Raw genomic sequence first — 16,387 nt, 5'->3', positions numbered from 1 at the left:
TTTAAGATATTTAAGAAGTAAATTGTTTCATCTATACTTGGTGGTCTTTTCTGCAGCCCGTGTGACCGTCCTCATGTCATTGAGTCCCTGAGGGGAATTGAGGTGGTGGACGTTGCTGCCGGTGGAGCCCACAGTGCCTGTGTCACCGCAGCCGGGGACCTCTGCACCTGGGGCAAAGGCCGGTACGGCCGCCTGGGCCACAGTGACAGGAGGATCAGTTAAAGCCAAAGCTGGTGAGAAGGAGATGTGCTCGGGGGGCTGGGAGGGGCAGCTTGCCGTGGGCATTAGTCTTAAAAGACCAAAAGTATTTCCTGTTCCAGATTCTTTTCTTTTTTTTAATTAATTAATTAATTAATTAATTTTTATTTATTGAAGTATAGTCAGTTTACAGTGTTGTGTCAGTCTCTGGTGTGCAGCACAACTGTTCCAGATTCCTTTAATTTCAGAGTTAAGTTTTATTTTCGGTGGGAATCGATATCTTGGTATGTATTCATTGATCATTTAAACAGGATAGTATTTGAGATACTCTTTTATCTACACTGGTAAATAACTACTTGGTGTTCAGCCAGATGCTTTGTCTTCTGAAGGCCCGCTGTGTGTTGGGTGAGGCAGCGGAATGAGGGGACAGCTTTCCTGGTGTGGCGGACGGGACCCTGGACACTGAGACCTGCCTCCTGCGGCTGAGATGCTTGTAGTTCAAATAGAGGAGGGCATTTTCTGTTTCGTCTTACAGGATTGTAAAGATTCCCTGTTCTTTGCAAAGACCTAAAACAGGCACCCTACACATACAGAGTCCCCTGCACTGCTGCCCCCCCTGGGGAGAGCCTCCTTTCTATGGTGGTGGGACAACCTCACATCTCTTTTCCCTGCAGGTGGAGGAGCTGCAGGGCCACCGTGTGGTCAACGTCACCTGTGGCAGCGGAGACACCGAGATCCTCTGCCCCGTGGATGAGGACACCGTCTGGTCGTGGGGGGACAGGGACTACGGCAAGCTGGGCAGAGGAGGCAGCGACGGCTGCCAAGTGCCCATGAAGGTGCCCTGGGGTGTGGGGTCTCTCAGGGTGCTCATGGGCTCTGTCCCCGGTGCTGGTGCCCCTCCCACTGTGCGTGCCTCTCAGGAGTGGCCTCCCTTCATCTTTAACTTCTTTGCAGAAAAGATAGTGGGTAATTGACTGCAAGGGGAGTGAAAGGCCCAGAGGTGCAGAGAGATTTTTAGTGCTGTTGGCGGTTTAGTGTGTGGACCTGTCGGAGGGAAGGAGCACAAATCCTTCCCCCTCTGCGGTTGACAGAGGTCTGCAGCCGTGCGCTGGGCTAGCAGGTGCCGAGAAGGCGCGTCCAGCTCAGCCCAAGCTTGTTAGATGGACGTCCTGGGAGCTGCCGGGAGAAGGGGCCGCAGGCCTGTGGTGGGGACCAGGCTGCTTTGCTCACTCTAGTTGAGCGGCTCTGGGCAGTTTACTCACTTGATCACGACTGTGGTTTGCCTTTGTGAGTGGCTGGTGGCAGAGGGTCAGTTCACTGTTGGGTTTAGGTCCCTTGCTGACTGCTTGGCAGCTTGCATGTCGAGAACATGACCAGGCCATTCAGCCGGGCCGATTTGCTGCGGCCTTGGGAGCGGAGGTGCTGTGCAGGGAAACCAGAAAGTGTCTCTGCGTGATGTTCTCTCTTGTCAGGGCCCTGAGACTGCCCTGTGGGATAGAGGACTGTGCGGTGCATGGGCAGCCCTCCTGGGCTGGGGGCAGCCATCCGAGGCCCCCTCAGACCCGGAGCCTGAGCCAGGACTGCCTAGTTGTTCCTCCCATAGCTGTCCTGCCCGGGACAGCAGCTGCTGGCCACACATGACTATTAAAGTTCAAACTTAAATCACTTAAGAGTAAGTAAAATTACAGTTCAATCCCTCACTTGTCCTGCCCACATTTCACATGCCCAGGAGCCCTGTGTGCTGCTGGCATCTGTGGTGGGCAGTGTGGACACAGCACGCTTCCGTCACCATGGAAAGTGGTATTGGTGGCCGCTGTCGGGAGCCAGAGCCTGGTGAAAATGATGTCACCTGGAGGCACCTGCGCCCTGGGGCTGCAGCTACAAGGAGACACCCCGCTTCTTCAGGGCCTCCTCGCCAGCTGCTCCTGCAGAGGCTGGGCTTGGGGCGGCCTGCTTACCCTGACCACCGCTTGCTCCTTTCCCTTAGAATGGGTGGTGTTTTACCCATGTTACAGGTTACTCAGGGTTTCCACGTGTCTGGGAAAGTTGTTGTGGGCTTTCTTATACCAAGAAGGCTTTAGACAAAGGCTTTGCACCTTACGGGTTTACACTGTTGGGCCCTCGAGGGGGCAGTTAGGGATGGAGGCCATTAGTGATACCACCGTGATGATACAAATACAAGGAGGAAATAAATAAATAAATAAATAAATAAATAAATAAATAAATAAATACAAGGAGAGAATGAATTAAGAGAACTAGAGAGTAATTCATTTACATTTAAAATTAAATATGAGCACTTGAGTCTGGAAACAGTCACAGATAATAAGGATGCAGAGGTGGGGAGAAATGATAAGTGGGTGAGTGAGCCCAGCAGGACCCCCAGGTGCTATCTGTGAAGGATTTGGCCCCTGAGCGTGCAGGGCTGCAGGTGTGTTCCAGCACTGGCTTGACCAGTGCCATGTTTAATTGGATTAACCTGAGCAGAAGGGTAGGGAGTGTCTCTAGGCCAGAATCACAGTCCTCTTGGCCATCCTTCCTCCCTGGTACCTGCTGCTCCCTCTAAGAGGGCTGGAGGGCAAATGCCAAGTGCAGGGCTTCCTGGAGAATGAGGCCGCCCCATCACAAAGAGAAATTGGGTTGGGAGACAGAATTCTGGGGAAAGCTTTGACCGGAGATCATCAGCCCTGACGGGTCCATTTCCAGGGATGCCCAGTGGCTCGTGTGGGCACATGATTGTGGCAGGCATGCCCTCAGAGCTAGGTGTTACTGCTCCTTCTGAGAGCACCAGGTTACGTGGAGAAATTGTAGTTAATACTTGACACAGGAGTGAGGGTGCTCAGGGTTTTTCAGTAGATTTAGTTCAGTCCTGTGGGCAGAGCAGTCAGCAGCAGCCTTGATTGACTCAGTCTGGTTGAACCTTTTCCCTTCTAGATCGACTCTCTGATGGGCCTTGGAGTGGCTAAAGTGGAATGTGGATCACAGTTTTCTGTCGCCCTGACCAACTCGGTGCTGTTTATACTTGGTAGGAGAGACTGTTCATTTAATCCTACCAAAATCAGACTGTTCATTTGAAGTTGCATTAACCGTCCTTTTGTAGTAGCTGAAATGTCACTCATGCAGGAGGCTTTGATTTGTATCCTGCAGCCCAGTGCTTGCACCAGGAGGGTGGAGCAGGGTGGTAACTGGGATGGCCTTGCCCAGATGTGGGGTGTCCCACGTTTCCTTGAGCACAGGGGCAAAGGTGATCACCACAGGCTGGGCCACAGGTCCGACGACCACGTTTGAATACCTTGGCAGGTCCAAGGGCTGCAGGGGAAGAAGGTCACTGCCATTGCCACCGGCTCCCTGCACTGTGTGTGCTGCACCAAGGATGGTAGGTGGGAAGCCAGCGATGTAACTTGGAGGGCTTCAGATCTGAGTCCACTCGGGTGATGCACAGAGCTCTGAGGTCGGTGGGGGAGTGAGATGCAGTTACACTGTGTTCTGAAAATGAACCTGTGGTTCTTCAGCCCCTGTACTAATGCCTGTGGACATGGTGTGCTTCATGGCTGTGCAGAGAAAGGCAAACAGAACAGGCCTGATACGGCCGTTTTTAGAAAGGCCCGCTTGCAAGGTTGAACCTTAGCTGACTTCTGAGAACCTGGATTCCAGGAGGGCTCCCACCATATGTAATTAATAAGGATTTGGGAGGATATTTGAAACTATATGACTTCCTTTTTCGTTGAGCATTTTATTCATTCTCATCAAATATTTAATTTTTTCTTGTTTTCATCTGTGCCGGACTCATGGTTTCCAAATTTACTCAGGAAGCCATGGACAAGCTCTTGCTCATACTCACCTTGATGCTCACACTGTACCCCGTTTGGCTACTTTAGCTCCTGAAGTGCTCCCGTCATTCCTCGAGTACTTCCTTGCTTTCTGGCACAGATGACACCAACTCCCAGGCGGAATGAGGACTGTATGTAGAGGAAGGCGGTGGTGGCTGTGCATTCCTTGGTCCTAGTTTCCAAGTCCTTGTTCTAAATTTACTACGTTAGGTGAAGTTTATACATGGGGCGACAATGATGAGGGACAACTGGGAGATGGGACAACAAATGCCATCCAGAGGCCTCAGTTGGTGGCTGCCCTTCAGGGTGAGAAGGTCAACCATGTGGCCTGTGGCTCAGCACACACTCTCGCCTGGTCGACCTGCCGGCGCCGGAAGCTCCCTGCACAGGCCAGCACTGGCTGGGCCAGGTGGGCTAGAAGGCGCGCGGGTGGTGCCAGAGTTACCATCTGGGTATTGAATTACGCGTGTACAAGGGCATGCACGCTTCCTTTCACTTACACGTTTACCGAGGTGTTCCACTGAAAGTAACTGAGGTTCATCGTGGTAAAAACAAGTCTGAAGAATCTTAATATTCACACCAGCCATCATCTTCTGTGTCAGTGTGTCCCTGTATTCAGTATCTTAACTACACCAGCCATTCTGATAATACAGGCGGCACATTTTCCTTAGGGAATGTACTTCTATAAGCCAGTATATTTTTAGCCTTCTCCTTAGTTTGTTTCTTAGCCCTGGCAAATGGGCCAGAATATTATTCTAAAAACAAGATTTTTCAAACCAAACTCAGAAGTCACACTGCTTCTCTTATTTTCGAAAGCAGTGTTTTCAGAGTCTGCCCCCCCGCCCGGACTGTGGCTCACCTGTGCCCTTGGTGTCTGTTTCAGGTCCCCCTGGAGTACGGCCGCCTGCAGGAGATCCCCATCATCGCCCTGCGGAACCGGCTGCTGGTGCTGCACCACATCCCAGAGCTCTTCTGCCCCTGCATCCCCATGTTGGACCTGGAGGGCACCCACGATGAAGCAGGACTCGGGTCTTCCGTGGGGTTTGACGCTCTACGAGGAATTCTGATACTCTAGGGCAAGGTACTCCAGTAGCAGTTTTTACTGTAGGTGACATTGGCATCTCCAGTACATTGTAATCCAACAGAAATCCCTAAAGTAGGGATATACTAAACACAGCTCATTTGGCAAATGGTCATTGAGCACCTGCTTTGTGCCGGGCTCTGTTCTGGGTGCTTAAAATGCATCGGTGACAAACAGTCAAAAATCTCCTCTCTTTTGGAGCTTATATAAAATGATAAATAGTGTGGTACTGCATTTCCCCCTTGTAATCTCTGTCTTCCACCTCCCAGAAGGTGGGGTGGGGGCGGGTTGCAAAACTAAGCCTCCATTCTTGCAGTGTTCTCTGCTGGCCTGGCATCGAGACTTTATGGCAAATCCCCACTGGCAGCAAGAGGGAAACATAATGAGAGGATTTCTACCCCAGGGATACCCAGCAGAGGGGCCCGGAGGTGACGGACTGCTTAGATAGCGGTTCTCTATCAGGATATGTAGAAATTCCTGTGGGCTCTGAAAAGGACCGTGAATGAGGGCTTCTGAAAGTCACCAGAAAATTTTTGACCAATTGATGTTTGTAATAATTTGAACTTTCTAGAAACAGAGTGCCTGATTTTGGAGTGGGAGTGTCCCATTATTGGAAATCATCAAGTTTCTGGCCAGCAGCTTGACAGGATACTCTTGAAGTGGCTCAGTCATTGTGTGATTATGATGGGGTGTTTGTGTAGAGAAAGAAGGCTGTGTAGAGGTCGGACTGAGGGATCCTGATCCTGAAGGGTCCAAGATTATGGCCTACTCTTTTTTTTTAATTGAGTTGCAGTCAGTTCACAATGTTGTGTCAGTTTCTGGTGTGCAGCACTTCAGTCAGACAGGAACATACGATTATGGCCTATTCTTAATAAAATTTAGATGTTCTGGAGTACTGTCCAAACAGATTTTTTCAGGATTGGCTGTATGTCCTACACACCTAGCAGAAGGAGCCAGGGGCACACGTTTTACGTCTGTGCGTGGCTCAGGTGGCTGTGGAGACAGCAGTGAGGTTGCGGTCACGGTAAGGTCTCTCTGATGATGAGCAGGAAAATGTGGGCATGCAAAATTGATACGAAACTTAACTTCAACCATTTTTCAGTAATAAAAAGTGACAGGTTTGATCACTTTCACCATCTTATCAAAGTGGAGGTGATGATGAGGAGTGAAAGGGGAAAAGCCCCCCAGTAGGGGGAAACCAAAGCGAGAGGCAGCCCATGTCCCACGCGGACTGTGCGAGTGTCTCGTGGGCCGTGCGATGGGAGCGGGGGCGCCCTCTGCACGGGGGGTGTCAGCCTCTCTTCTGGTCCTGGTGGGAAAGGATCACCTCTGCTGGAAAGTTTGAGGACTGGGCTTTGTTGGTGAGGGTGGAGAGTCATTAGCAGCGTGTGCTTCAGGGCCCAGAAGAGAGAGAACCATAGGAGAACTCTTGGGGGAAGGGGCCGCATGCCCAGTGCAGGGGGCACTAGCTGGGCAGGGGCTGGGCAGTGGGGAGGGCAGAGGTAGGACAGGGTGGGTGGTGGGAGGAGCTGCAGGTACACAGGAGTGTGTGGGGATGAGCCCGCCTCTGCAGCCCCCTGTGTTGACAGGAGCACCACTGCCCTTCCTGCCTTCAGGGCTTGGCGTTCTCAGGCTCTGACCCAGAATCGGGGTTTAGGCCGAGCAGTGGGTGCCTGTGCCCTGCCCGCTACCTCCCCTCCAGCCACCCTGTCTTCAGAGGAGGGCACAGTCATCCAGTTGGCAAGGACCTAGGGCTCCCACCCATTCTGCCTTTGTTGAGTGTCTTTGAGGTCTCCCTGACTCCTCATGCACACATGACCATGTGCTCCCTGCACCCGGGTCCTCCTGGGCACAGCTGGCCTGCCTCTCCCTGGGTGACGCTGGGACCTGCTCCCTTTCCTCGCCACCTTCACCCTGGGTGTCCCAGGTTCCTTTCAGTACATGGTGTCGACACTCCCTCCCTCACTGGTCACCCCAACCCTGCCCCAGCCCTGGCCCTCTCCCCGAGGCTCCCCGGCCCTGCTGCTGCTTTGTGGCTGGTACCTCTGTCAGGACAGCAGTACTGATGTCAGTGGCCTGGTCCTGCTACCAGCAGACTTGCAGTTTGGCTGGGAAGCCTCGGTTTTCTGGTCAGCCCTCAGAGCCTGGGCAAAGATCCGAGTCAGAGCAGATGCTCCCTGGGCCTGGGCCCTCCTCTCTCCGTGTCCAGTGCTGGGCTCCTCCTGCCTCCAGGTGACCAGGTGCCACCAAGCACTGGCCCCGCTGGCTGCTGGGTCTCTGCATGGGCCTGGGTGCCGGTGCCAGGCTGCCTCCCTGGGCTGCCTCGTGACTTGGAAAGGGGAGTTTTCTTTTTTTTTTCCTTACTTGTTGGAATAGAAAACTTTAAACAAAAGTACCATGTGAATTATCTACAGGTAAGACTTTCTATATCACATTCCAAATTTTGTCTGTCTGTCGTGTTTTAGGAGGTGGCTTTCCGAAAAGTAGTACAAGCAACTGTGGTGCGAGGTCGCTGGCGTGGTCCCGTGGTGGAGTGGGACCGGGTTCAGGTAACAGTCTCTGTTCTTAGGCGTGATGGTTTTGTGGTTGTGAGTCGTGTCCCCACAGCCGGGGGGAGCACTCGCAGCAAGCCCCCTCTCACGCCCTTACCTTCGAGAGCAAGGTGCCGCGTGCATGGGTGTCCTGTGGTGCCGAGGCTGCCAGGTGGGAGTGTAAGTTGTTCTTTTGTAACAGAAAGAAAAAGACTTATTTCAGATAACCCAGAAGCACAAATCCAGATGAGCAAAGAGGGAAAAGTAAAAGTGACCCATGTTTCCACCACATACGACTGCTGCTAACATCTGGGGTGGGGGGCGGGGGTGTGTGTGTTATAACCTCAACTGGAGAGCTCTCCTCTGTAACTTGCTGTCTGTTTCCCTTAACGCATTACAAGCACCCCTCTGTCCCGTGCAGTGGGGCTGTGGGATTGTTCATGTTTACCAGCTGCCTGTGCTGATTCCCTGCTGGAGCTGGAAGGCTGTGCCTGCTTTTCTGGGATACGGAAGGGCCAGTGTGTGCGGCTCCAGCTGTGTGTGTCTTCAGTTACCCCCCTGGGTTAAGTTCTGGGATACAGTGCAGGTCAGGGGCCTTTGACTCCTGCACTTAATTGTAGGTGGGGGCTGTCCCTGTGCCTGCCAGCCTCACAGCCCCCCCCCCCGGCTCGGGTGGCTTACCTTGCTGACTTAATAGGCCAGAATCACTCATCCTGGTGCTATCTCAGGGGAGGAATCAAAGAAATGAAAAGTGGACCATTTCTGAATGTATACTGCTGCCAAGTGCAGACAAGCTTAGAGTTAAAAGAATTAATTAAAGCAAGAGGAACCCTAGCCCTGATGATGACATTGTGTGCACTTGACATTTACCTCACCAAAGAAACTGGCCCCACTTCTGGGAGCAGAAACAGCCACGAGGAACAAAGGCTTTGTTCCTGAACCTTAGTATTAATCCTTGATTTTTACGCTGCTGTGGGTGATGTGATAGAAATTTTCCAGAGTTGTTCTTGGGGGCATTTTTAACGAAGACATCAATCTCTTGTCCTTTGTTGGAGAACATGTGACCACACTGTTGGAAGTGGTTCCTTCACCAACATCATAGTGTTAAATGTGAAGCCGGAGATCAGTCAGACCAGTCCACAGACAAATGGGCTGTTTAAGTAGGTTCATAAACAAGCGTTATTCCCCCACCTGGGGGATCATACTGGTTTACTCTACATTATTAGGGCTTATAAGTGAGGAAAGCAGATGGCATTCCTCGTCTGGTTCAGACAGTTGGGCGTTCCTGGGGAGTAAGCCTGCCTTGGGGGGCCAGTGGCCCAACGTGGGTGTGCGAGCCCGGGGGCTTTGGGCATCAGGGGACCCGCATGACCTGGAACCCGCACAGGCACCGTTCTGAGTCACTGTGCGCTGATGCCTCTTTCCGCCTCATCTTCACGTGCCCAGCACCGCGCCTGGAGTCATGCTGATGTTCAGTGCAGGCTTAAAAGAACAGAACAGTAGAGGACAAACAAATTTATAACAGGCATTGTTTGAAGGCATACAAACAACCTTCAACGCAGCGTGCGATGCAAGTTGACATCGGAGGGGCTGCTCCGGGAGCCAGCGTTTCCTTCGTTCAGAGTCTCATGCCCCGCTCTTGAAGTTAGGACGATCTCCACAAAGATGGAGATAAACAGAGGATGGGGGGGGGCATTCCATGAATCCAGGTTGAACCAGACACCAGCAGTGACCTGGAAAGGTGGTTGGTGTAGGTGGCCTCCTCTCGGTCCATCCCCGGCCTCCAGTCTCCTCTTGTGGGGCCGCCGTCAGAGACATTCTCCTGCCGTCTGTGGACAGTGCTCTAGAGACACTAAAAGTGGCCCACATTGTTGGAGGGTTTTTCTTTGTTTGAACTTGACTTAGTTTTAGAACAGGATCTGAAACTCAGCGGACTTAAAAAACCTTATGTGTATTATAGATAATGCATGCTCATTTCTGAAATTATAGACAATTCAGATTAAATACAGTGAAAACCACCTATGTTCTTACTGTCTAGAGGTGGCCACCATCAGGTACACGGGCTCCTGTCCTTGCAGTGTCCCGGCTGTGGTCACACAGGCGCGTCCCTTCATCGCAGCCGAGAGCACCAGTCTGTGTTAACTGGCACCGTAAATGGAAGTGATGGGTTGTTCTGAGTGGGAAGCAGTTCTGTGTCTTAGCCCTCACGTGGGAACACGTCCCTTCTCCTTTCTGTGGCTCACTCTGCCCGGGGTATTCCACGCCTTAGCGAGCTACCGCAAGGTGAAATGAAATAGCGTTTGAGAATGTGCAGTTGGATGTGTGGAGCGCAGGAAACTCACTCCCCAGGCAACTATTGTTACTGTTCCCATTCTTACGTTCTTAGTCTTCAGAATGATATTTTACTGCTGTGAGTAGAATTAGGTGTTAAACTCAACCTAAAACTCACTCAGGAAGAAGTTAAGGGAAGTTAAGGAAGGTCAGAGTTCAGCCAGAAGAGTCTGCACAAAAGTTCCTTCTCAACAATTGTTTTTTCCGTTACTTCACTTCAGACTGAGCTTCCTGGGTGATTCTTTTTTTTTCCTTCATCCCTCCCCTCCCGGGTAATTTGGAAGCACAGCCTAGGCTGCAAGCCGCAGGCTTCCTGACCAGTCATCATCGTGTTCCTGTCTTATGTACTCTGTGTCTGGTTTTGGCACTACGTCAGTTATCCGTGTAACTTAGAACAACTAAAATAACATACATAGGTCGTCTCAGTTTCTCTGGGGGCCTCCAGCCCAGAATCTCTTACCAGCCTGCCTTTGCTGCAAGGCTGTCCTGGGGAAGCCTCGGCTCCCCTGGGCCCCTGGCTGAGGCTGCCCTCCGTTCTCCACCATCTCACGTGGCAGCTGGCCCCGTGAGAGTGAGCATGGGCAGGGCGAGGAAGGGTGCGAGCAGGACACAGGTCACAGTCTTGTGTGAGCTCATTCAGAAGTGACACCCCATCCCCATTGCTGTATTCTGTCTCTTAGAGTCACTAGGTCGGCCCACATGTGGGGAGAAGGGGTTACGTGGGGGCGGGAACCCCTGGCTGCAGGGACCCCGGGAACAGCGTCAGAGGCTGCCTGACGGAAGCATCAGGGTCGTGCTAACCTCATGACAAGGGTTGAAGTGGAGCCCTCTTTTTAAGTTTTCAGGACAATTCTGTCTTTTAATTGTCTCCTGGTTACTTTAAAATTGAGAGTATTTAAAATTGAGAGTGAATTAGTATTTCTGCCATCCTCCCGAGTAAAGGCTGATCCTCTGTCGCCCTGTGTTTCAGCACTCGCCTCTGCCCCTGGTGACAGGCAGGGTTGTTACTATTGTTGCTTTATGTAGACTGTGTGTTTTCTGGGTTTACCCAGATGTCACACACGTCTTTGCTCCCTTTATTTCTCAGGTCTCAGACCTTGTATCTGCAGTCATTTTTCTTCTACATTAAGCATGTATTTTCATTTTCCTTAGTGAGGGTCTGTTGTCAGTTAATTTTCTGATTGTTTTGTTTGTTTTTTTAAAAATATCTTAATTTTGTCCTTTTTCTAGGCACAGGTTGCAAACATTTTCTGAAAAGAGCAGGCAGTATTTTTGGCTGTGGGTGTCCAGTCATCTGGTCCCTGTTGGAGCTGTGAAGGCAGCCTGTGGGGAGCTTGTAAAGGACGGGGTGTGGCTGTGCGCTAATAAGACTATTTACAAAGACAGGTAGTTTCCTGGCTAAGCCTTCTCTCCCCGTGCCCCCATCAGATACAGGATGCCCTGGTTCAGATCCCTTAGAAGGAAATCGTGGGGCAAGCGTCAGGTGCCTAAGGAACAAGGTACAGGGTAGGCTTTCCCCATGACCCTCCCTGTGCCACCAGCTCAGACCTACTAACCCCGACACACAGGTTTCAGAGTGGCTTGTCTCCCTTCTACAAAGCACCACCCTGCCTGCTGCTGTCCTTTCTCCACACCCAGGGCAATTCCCCTGAGTCTCCTTGATCCTCCTTCAATGAGCCCTCCTCCCCTTGTGATCTCTGGTTTCCACCGTCTCCCCAGGCTCCCCAGGGGAGATGTCCTTGGGGGTCCAGGGCTCTTTCCTTCCTCTATTTTAGTCCACCTGTGTGCCCACAGTGAAGTGTCACATGTGAACCCCAAGGATTTGAGGGACGGCAGAGCCATTGAGAACGTATCCCCAGCATTCAGGCTTACCTCTTCATAAAGCCATTCCCACAGGGGTGGGCACGGACCAGCGCTGCCTGGTAGCCTCAATGAGAGAAATCCAAACGAGGACCCAGAGAGTGAGTTAACTGCTCCAGCGGATGCTCAGAACTCAAGCAAAGGCAGGTGAAGTTTGAATTTCAACAGTAGAATGTGAGGCTCAGGACATTCTGTCGTGGGGGAGGGGCAGAGGGCAGGTGGGCCTGGGCAGGTGTGGGGAGACCTTACCTTCCATGCAGGGCTCTGGCAGGAAGGCAAGAACCAGAAGTTCCTTCCACATGGCAGAGTGGCAGCACAACTGGTGTGTGGCTCTCTAAACAATCCACTTTATTTTATTCATTTTGTTTAATTGAAGTACAGTCACGTTACAATGTTGTGTCATTTTCTGGTATACAGCACAATGCTTCAATCATCCATGAATATATATATATTCATATTTGCATTCTTTTTCACCATAACCTGCTACAAGATACCGAATATAGTTCCCTGTGCTATACAGTGTAACCTTGTTTATCTATTTTATATGTACCACTCAGTATTTTCAAATCTCAGACTTGCAATTTATCCCTTCCCACCGCCTTCTGCCCTGGTAACCATAAGTTTATTTACTATGTCTGTGAGTCTGTGTTTGATTTGTAAATAAGTTCAGTTTTGTTTGTCTTTTTTTTTTTTTAAGATACCACATATGAGTGGTAGTGTATGGTATTTTTGTTTCTCTTTCTGGGTTACTTTACTTAGAATGACATTCTCCAGGGCCATCCATGTTGCTGCAAATGGCATTATTGTATTCTTTCTTAGGGCTGAGTAGTATTCCATTTTGTAAATATACCACAACTTCTTTATGCAGTCATCTGTCGATGGACATTTAGGTTGTTTCCATATTTTGGCTCTTGTAAATAGTGCTGCTGTGACCACTGGGGTGCAGGTATGTTTTCGAATTAGAGTTCCCTCTGGATATACGCCCAGGAGTGGGGTTGCTGGACCGTATGGTAAATCTTTCTTTAGTCTTTTGAGGAATCTCGGTACTGTTTTGGTAATGGCTGCGGCAAACTACATTCCCACCTCCATTCCCACCAACAGTGTAGGAGAGTTCCCTTTTCTCCACAGCCTCTCCAGCATTGATAGTTTGTGGAATTCTGAATGACAACCATTATGACTGGTGTCAGGGGATACCTCAGTGTAGTGTTGATTTGCGTTCCTCTGAGAATTAGTGATACTGAGCATTTTTTCATGTGCCTATTGGCCATTTGTGTTTTTTCATTGGAGAGTTGCTTGTTTAGTTCTGCCCATTTTTGGATTGGGTTGTTTTGTTTTTTTTCTTATTAAGTTGTGGGGGCTGTTTATATATTCTAGAAATTAATCCCTTGTTAGTCTCATCTTTTTGAAATATTTTCTTCCATTATCTAAGTTGTCATATTGTTTTGCTTATGGTTTCCTTTGCTGTACAAAAGCTTGTGAGTTTAATTAGGTCCCTTTTGTTTATTTTTGCTTTTATTTCTGTTGCTTTGGTTGAGTCTCCTAGGAGGACATTGCTGAGATGTATGTCCGATACTATTTTGCCTAAGAGGTTTATAGTGTCTTGTTTCATGTTTAAGGCTTTTGGCAATTTATAAATTGTTTTTTAGACTCATAGCACGAAGGTTTTACTCGATGTTCCCTTTATTTCATTTCTTTGTCCGTCAACCTAGTTTTGTGTCCCTCAACCCACTCTGTTTCCTTCCTGGCTCTTGACTGACTTGAACAGAAACTAGACTGAAAAAACTCTGAACTTACGAGTCTGCTAGACCCTTGGGTATTTATGGCTCCATGAAACCGAGTGTTTGAAATTAAGATTGTTCCATTCTGTCTGCACAGCATTCGTAAGGAAGCAGTCCTTTTGTGCCAACCAATATCCAACAGGACCAGCCTTACTAATGATCATTTCTGCTGGAAAGCCTCAGTCCATCAAAAAATGATCATGCAGCCCATGTGTCTAAGAAGAGAAATCACTCGTTTCTGTTTCTCAATATATTGTATTGTTGCTAAGTATTTAACTTTGACTTTTTAAATGATTGTAATATAGTATTTGAACAAGTAGTACCTTTGCATGGTTCAGAGTGATATTGTGTGAACTGGAATATGCCGTCATGAGTCCTCCTCCCATCTCTTTTCCCCTGTCATCCGAATCCTCTTCCCCCCAGGAAACCATTGGTTTTTGTTGCATTTAAACCTTTTTTGGAGATGTGTTATGCAGCTAAGTACTAATGGAATCTGTCTTCATGTATGAAAATGCTTTTAGGTTTTTTTCTGGTTAAATCTAATATACTTTCTAATATATTGTTGTTTTCTTGTTTTGTGTGTATCGGAGGGTGATGGGTGTATATTGATGGATAGTTTGTGAGTGTGTGCATAGGGATTTTGTGTGTATTAAAGCATTCAGGGATTCTCTTTGTGTTACTTCTGGAATGAAATGGTTGAAGAACCTGGTGGAATTGCTTGTCTGTGTTTTCAATATTTGTGAGGTAGTCTTTCGTACATTTAGTAATGTGAGTTGTTTGTGACTGTGTGTGTTTAGGTTCATGGGGCTTATGGGGTGTGTATTCTGAGAGACGGGAGATGTTTAGTGTGTGTATTTGCAAATAGAGGCTGTGTGGTTTGTGTGGTGAGGATTTTGAAATACATGTATTTTAGGACTTTGGGATTGTGTGTCAGTATTTTGGGGGGTGGTTCCTGAGTCAATTGTACACTTGGTGGGTTTTTAGGGCCTGTGTGTCTATAGAGTATTTGTTGTGCACAGGTGTGTAGTGTGCATGGGTTTATATTCGAGCACATTCAAGGTGGGTATGGATTTGTATAAGAAACAAGGCAGTAAGAGGTGGTTTCTATGTCTGTTTGGGTTTCAGGTAGCAGTTGTATGGGTGTGTTTAGTGTATATTGTATGTTCTGAAATAGGTTCTGGCGATGTCTAGTGTAGTTTTGTTTGTTCATTTGGAGTGAGAGTTCAGGGTTTTAGTCAGGGTGCGCTTGGATTCTGTGCACATATTCATGTGAAAGGGGATGGGGTGCCCTGGAACTGGCTTGTACTAGCTTGGGATAGTCAGTGGTGTATCTCTCTTCCCAGCTCTGTGACGCTGAAATTAAGTCATGTTGACAATAGCTACACCAGGTAAACTGTGAAACTCAATAATGAAAGCTTTCCTACCCACCCTGGACAGTATTTTATTAAGCATTCATTAGCATTATCACTGGGGTGTGTGTGTGTGTGTGTGTGTGTGTGTGTTGGGAAGGAGGGTAGGGGCTTCTGCCTCACGGTTTGCTCTGCTAACACGCCCCCTTTTCTCACTCTGTCTCAGACTCTGCCATCAGCAGGTGGTGGAAAGAAGCCGCACCCCCGTTGCTGAACTGTTTGACAACGCCGATCATCAGGTAGGGGATGACATCCACCTGCAGAGTGTGGTTCTGTTTAGAAGTGGCTCCTGAGCAGGTCTTGTCATAGGTCGTCAGTCAGCGGCCTCATCCGGTTAGTAAGCCCGCGGCTTCGGCCAGTAACTGGAGAGGTGCTGGAGAGCGGAGCAGAGAGCTGGTGCGGGGAGGCCCAGGCGGTTCTGCTCCACTGTTCCTGGTTCGTTTGGGGGCCGTGGCTGCAGAGGGCATCGCTGCCCCGTGTGGCGAGGGCAGAAGAAGGGCTGCTGGGGGCCATGCTGAAGTTGCGGGCCCAGGGATGGGGCGTCCGTAGTCAGCGCCAGCTTCCGGGAAAGGAGGGGAAGGGCCAGGCTGCTGAGTCGGGTCGCTGCCCAGTGTTAGCGTGAATGCTGGCTCAGAGCCTCCCGGTGTTCTCTCCGTCACTGCCTTTGGTGCTGCTCCCCTGCATGGGCTCACAATCCAGGTCCCCCAGCCTCACACCCCGGCCCTCAGACCTAAACCAGGGTTTAAAGCTTCGGTATCTGCTGTGGCCCTGGAGGGGCCATCTTCAGCTCAGGGGCCGCCTTGGACACGTCTTGAATTTCCATCACGTTTACGTGCTCTGATTGAGCCAGGAGAGAAGAGGCCTTCAGAGGGAGCCATCCTGTCTGTTTGGGCTGGGGGCCAGCAGCCTAAGAATGAGTTTCTGGGAGAGCTAGGACAGTGACCAGGACCCCTGCTGGCAGCTCTGGACACGGTGGTGGAGGAGGGCGATGGGAGGGTCAGGTGCCAGCCCTGTCAGGCGCGTTCCACCCTGGATGGGGGGGTGCACAGCCACGCAGACCCGCAGATGTCAGTGCGTGTCCCGGAGAGAGGCCTCAATTGAAGGTCTGTCCAGATGTGCTTGCGTTAGAGGGAGCTCCCAGGAGTGGCTTTTACATTCCCTGTGTAGGACTTTAACGTACCGCACTGTCTCCAGATGCCCATCCGGCCGACTGAGCTGTTCTCAGAGGGAGCGTTCCGTGTTCGGTCCCCGCGCTCCTGGCTCTGCCCTGACTCGTTGGCCCTGGAATGCCCAACCCCCACCGCCAGGTTAGGAATCTCCCCCTGGCCTTACCTTTGACGTTATAAGCAGTCCGCTTACAAAAGACAGTGAA

The 16,387-nt window shown here is 50.1% G+C and overlaps 1 pseudogene; it reads left to right on the top strand.

Annotated features, from left to right (window-relative positions):
* Nucleotides 1-244: 244 nt before the first annotated feature.
* Nucleotides 245-16,387, top strand: part of LOC102526935 (uncharacterized) — a 41,971-nt pseudogene continuing 25,828 nt past the window's right edge.

This window comes from Vicugna pacos, chromosome 32 (genome assembly GCF_048564905.1).
Source record: "Vicugna pacos chromosome 32, VicPac4, whole genome shotgun sequence".
Classification (NCBI taxonomy): Eukaryota; Metazoa; Chordata; class Mammalia; order Artiodactyla; family Camelidae; genus Vicugna; species Vicugna pacos.
This window is presented reverse-complemented; position numbering and strand designations above follow the sequence as displayed.